Here is a 6,117-nt window from a genome sequence, read left to right as displayed (position 1 = left end):
CACTAGGCCTTCTATTGCATGCCCTCTAACTCACCACCAACACTCGATTAAGTGATCTCAAGAAAGCATGGCATACACTTTCTTACCACCAAGAGACTAGAGAATTTTTTTGAAGAGCTTCTCTAATTTGCCCCAATTTCTTTTAGTGAAAGGAAATAAAGAACCCACAAATACCATAGATGGATTTTGAATAATTTTTAGCATGACAAGTTAGCTATTAGACCCTACTTGCACTTCTAACCTATGTTGACTCTTGGCCCTAGAAAATACAACTTGGAAAGAAGTGTGTTGTGAAGTTGAATTCTAAAAATAAAATTTGCACTTTGTGATTAGAGACCTACTACACTTATTTTTCTATCGATTGTGAAAAATTCTTGCTAATAGATCGGGGCTAGTTTTACCTATGCATTATAAACTCTATTTTTAGCATACATACCAATGTCCAAGATGGGCATGACACTTCCTTTACAGGAACTTGTCAAGATGTAGCATTTTATTGGGGTGAGGGCTAGGATGATCCTTTCTTAAGTCCTAAGTTACCTAGGCCCCTAGATCGGGTACTTCGAGCCTATCCTCAATGGTGTAATGTTGGTCATCCTAGAGCTATCAACCGAAGGGAGTGGAAATGAGCAACATGGTTTGACAAAACCAAATGCTTAAGGGTTTGGCCCTATGATAGCATTCGCATGGCATAGTTGTGCATATCCGACTCACAAAACAAAACTCTATTTCTAGCAATGCATTATTTCACATTGGTTAAGTGGAATATATCATACAATCATTGAATATTACCTATGGGAACTATGCACAAGTTAAGCAAGCATTAAGTTTCTAAATCCAAATTTCATTGGTATATTCATTACATAGAATCATCAAGATAGATCATATCTACTCCATTGCTTGTTTGAATCTAATATCTTAGATATTTAGGAAATAGTGATGAACTCCACTTAAATGAAAAGGGAACATTGTGGGTTGGTAGGGGCATGACTATGGTGCAAGATCCTAGCTTACACTGTGGGTTGAAAGAGAAAGGTCATTCTTAAAGTCATGGGCTGGCATCCTTTATGTTAAGGAGAGATAGTCAAAGATAGAAACTCATGGCACCTTTTGGATGTGGAAGAACATCTTAAATATGCTTGGTTTGCCACTCCATATTTTGACCTTAATGTCTTCTTAAGGAGAGTTGTTTGCAAGAAGCTACCCACCAAAGATTTTATGGAAAATTTTTATGAGGTATCTCCTAAATGTGATGTTTGCAAGTAGGAGGATGAGGAAAATTCTATGAGGTATCTCCTACCAAATATGTTATGTGAGTCTTATGGTAAAATTCTATGAGGCATCTCCCAAATGTGATGTTTGCAAGTAGGAAGATGAGGATTTATGGCATATACTTTGGGGTTGTAGAAGGGAAGCTAGGTTGTTTTGGTGCAAGGCCATGAAGTTAATGAAGGATGCAAGGTTGCACAATGTGGTCAATGAGAAGCAAGTCCTCTTGGGAGACAACTGATATTTTAATGATGAATCAATGAAGTTGTGGAATTGTGAGAACTCTAACTTGAGGAGAAATTAGGGTCTCAAAAATGATAATATTTTTCAAACAAGAAATGAGAAGGTGCTAGCTGATTTGGCCTTGAGTGCCATGAAAGAAGCTATAGAATTACGCCTCATTTACCTAGAGTGGATGATGCCTATAAGATTATAGCTAAGCTTTTGAACAAATTGATTAATCACACTCAGGGTGACATAGGGTTTTATTGCATTTTTTACAATACAACTTACTCATAGTAAAAGAAAAGTTTTAATTGTCACTAATTTACCAACATCAAGCATGGTAGGAACAATAGATTCTTCAAATGATTGTTGAAACATATGTACTCCAACAATCAAACCATACCATCCAAGAAAGTTTGCTTTTGATGAGAAACAAGAAGGTGTTGATTTGGCCTCTAGTGTGATGAAAGAAGCTATAGAATTATGCCTCATTTAGCTAAAGTGGATGATGCCTATAAGGTTGTAGCTAAGATTTTGAACAAGTTGATCAATCACACTCAAGGTGACGTAAGTTTTTACTACCTTTTTCATAATACAACTTATTTATAGTAAAAGAAAAGTGTTAATTGTCACTAATTTACCAACATCAAGCATGGTAGGAACATATAGATTCTTCAAATGATTGTTGAAAGATATGCACTCCATCAATCAAACCGTACTATCCAAGAAAGTTTACTTTTAGCAGTCCCAATTTTCATCACTAAGTTCATTCAAATGTCATGTCTTCTCGGTTAGCCTTCTCTAGGAGCCATATATACATATATGAGAACCTTACAATGGATGAGGTGATACAAAACTTGGGTTGAAAGTGGAAGAGAAGTGGAAAAAGAGTTGGTCTACCAATATAAAGACATATCTTGACTTTTAAATATCATACACACTTGTCTTTGATGTATTTCATTGAGCACTTATCTTGACTCTCTCTTAAGTACTAAACATGGATGAAGTCATAAGAGAAAAAATAGTTGTAACTTTTATAGTCTTTGGATAATTCAATGTTGTAATTCATTGTAATGAAGAATTGTATAGAAAAACAACATATATGAGTGTTGCACGTCCTTAATAACAACAACTTGCAACTTAGCTGTTGTGCTTATTTGAGGATGTCATGAGCTCTGGATAGTTGTTTGATGCCTCTATCCTTTACTTGAACAATAGCATGCATTGATTGGAGGATTGCATGTTATGAACTATTTGATTTTTTTGCATAATATAGCACATGCATAACATATGCATCTACACCCATGCATGTCACACACACACACACACAAAGGAAAACTTAAAACATTGACAAGATAGCAAGTAAGCACGTTTTAGCTTGTGATGATTTTGGGTTATCTTTTTCGTTATAATATGATAGATTGAGAACTCATCATAATGAGACATTAAAAATTTTTCATAGTAGAAGTCAACATAATGATGTGACAACAATAAGGAGGTATGAATTCTTGACTTGATTCACCACATCCTTGATGTCACCTTCAAACATCATTCTCAAGTGCTCCTTTGGTGAGTGCATGCAAGAAGCGAGCTTTTTGAGCGAGCTTTTCTGGGCAACCTCCATTTCTTGTTCCACATAGTCCACTTATTCAACCCCTTGATTTTTAAAACCTCCACCACCACTACCATAACAACTTCCTCCACCACCATTGCCATTGTCGTTGCCACCATTGCTGCCACTGCTACTACCACCACCACGCTACCTCCACCACCACTACCACCATCTCTACCGCTGCTGCCAATATTGTTGCCACCTCCATCACCACTATCATTATCCCCACCATCTCCACGATTGCCACCACTACCTTCACTTACTCACTCACACACACACACACACACACACACACTCTCTCTCTCTCTCTCTCTCTCTCTCTCTCTTTCTCCCTCTACGTGTATATTCTCTTTTTCTCTTTCTAGCACACTCAATCAAATAGCACTCCATCTCATGTAAATGATTTCTCTCTCTCTAGCACATAACGTGGATTCATTCATGCAATCACCTCAGAAGAATGGAACACTACGGCCCACACCTCTCTCTCCTCCCTTGTCTCTCTCTCATGAATTACTCCATGTCTTTACTCTCTCTCAATTTAGGGTTGTACATGCAATTTCTCCTTCTCACTCTGCATTCTCTCTCTCTCCCTTTCCCACACACACACACACACACACACACACACACACACACACACACACACACACACACACACACACATGTACACATATATACGTATATAAATCTTAGTCACTCACTCACTCTCCATGTTTTTCTCCCTCTCTCTCTCATGCATGAGATTAGTCCACATTGTATCATAATGCCTCACATCAGATTATGGCATGTGTTGTAACAAACGCTCCTCTTAAATCCTAGATACCTCACACACACTCACACACACACACACACACACATATATGTATATAAATCTTAGTCACTCACTCACTCTCCGTGTTTCTCTCCCTCTCTCTCTCATGCATGCGATTAGTCCACATTGTATCATAATGCCTCACATCAAATTATGGCATGTGTTGTAACAAACGCTCCTCTTAAATCCTAGATACCACACACACACACACACACACACACACACACACACACACACACACACACACACACACACACACACACACACACACACACACACACACACACACACACACACACACACACACACACACACACACACACACACACACACACACACACACGCACGCACACACACACACATGATGTGAATGCTTGGGTAGCCACTCGGTGTTTTTAGAACTTTAATTTCAATGCATTGATAGCTCCCTCGCCTCCCCCTCTCTCTTCCTTCCCCTCCTCTCCCCAGCAAATATGATATAATACAATTCATACAAGCAATCCAAATGTACATTTATATTGTGTTAACTTTGGGAAACGTGCTTTTGCTTGTCAAATTAAGATAGACAAGTTCACCAAAGGCTTGCCATCCAAATGGATTGTATAACGGTGACTTCTCAACAAAATAAAATGTGGTTGTGCTAAGAGGTAATGTTGGCATTGCATTGCTGGTCACTATATAGGTGGTGTTGGAAAAGTTCTTTTGCTTCTAAATACAATGTGCAAGTTTTCTTCAGTGAGTGCGGGTTGGTGTATAAACATGTTGGCATTTGCATCCATCCCAAACACTTGGAGGTACACATAGTATAGTGCTTGCATGCCAAATACGCTTTTCCTTTTGCAACACAATCCATGAAGTCCCCACAATTACAGGTTGGATTCTTTACAATTTGCAGATCAAAACACTCATGCATGTCACTTGAGTTAGATGTCTCTAGTTTGAAAAACTCATGCTTCAAGGCCTTCACCACTTTGTGGCCTTCACAGCTGCATCTAGAGCCAACACTAAATCTATATGTGCACAAGAGAATAGGAGGAATAAGTGGAATGTGTGGAACAAGAAATGGAGGTTACCCAGAAAAGCTCGCTTAAATGCTTACTCGAAAAGCTCACTTCTTGCCCTTCCCCTCCTTTGGCTAAGTACTACTTACCCCAACACCCTCAAAGGCAAGGGGTTCACTTTGTATAATCCTCTAATAACAACATGCCTCATTGAAGGCCTATATTGACTTGGATTATTTTGTGTATAATCTTTATGTAGATATTTAAGTGTACAACAATTGTTGTTATAAGAAACATTTATCTTAAAGATTCTTTTTGAATGTAGGCTTAAAACAAGTTCTTAAGATAAGAATATGCCATAATTGGAAGCACAATCTTCCAAGAAAATAGGAAAAATCTAAACCTGGCATGTATGGATGCCATATCTTGAAGCACAATCTTCCAAGAAAATAGGATAAATCCTAATACCTTGCATGTATGGGTGTGTGATGTCAATAGACAATTATAAGCACCAGTAGAGACAAATACTGTAGCCAATATTGTTTAAGATTTAGTCCCATGCATCCGACTTAAGTGTACTTGGATATTTTCATTACAAGGTTTATCACCTCCATGACTATCTAAAAATGTGTTGATACACTCATCTTATAATGCATTAAGTTTATCTAGTGCATTGTGCAAGGCCTTAAATGCATATATGCCATATAGTGATTCCACTTGAGAACGTTCAATGTGAGTGCTCACTCAATGCTCACTTTATTTATGTAAAATAGAATTTAGAGGATGATAGAACAGAGTTGTCCTCTTTTGGAGTTCATCCAAGTCCACTTGGGCTTTAATTTTGACACTTCACTGTCAACCATTAAAATGTGGAGTAAGTACATAAAGACCAACTTCGTTGTTGGCACTCATAGAGTCTTAGCAACATGGACCTACTACCCTAACTTAAGTAGCATGTTCCATACATTGGAATCATGTCATTATGATGCAACTACACATGTCTAAAGCCATCATTTTGGGAGCAATCCTCTTTGCCTTCATTGGTTTGTGTTTTCTCTTCTAGCGTACATGTTTCATACAAGTGCAATCAAGGCTATTAAGTTTGTTATACAATGTGCACGATTAATATTGAGTCTTATTTTGCTAACACTTGCTCTTCACCTTAAAACAAACATAAATAGCAAACCATTTTAAGGAAGGAT

Source organism: Lygodium microphyllum, chromosome 18 (genome assembly GCF_053477565.2).
Source record: "Lygodium microphyllum isolate KBCC chromosome 18, Lygodium_microphyllum_v1.1.10, whole genome shotgun sequence".
In the NCBI taxonomy this organism is placed as follows: Eukaryota; Viridiplantae; Streptophyta; class Polypodiopsida; order Schizaeales; family Lygodiaceae; genus Lygodium; species Lygodium microphyllum.
The sequence above is the reverse complement of the archived record's forward strand: the minus strand, read 5'-3'. Positions refer to the sequence as shown.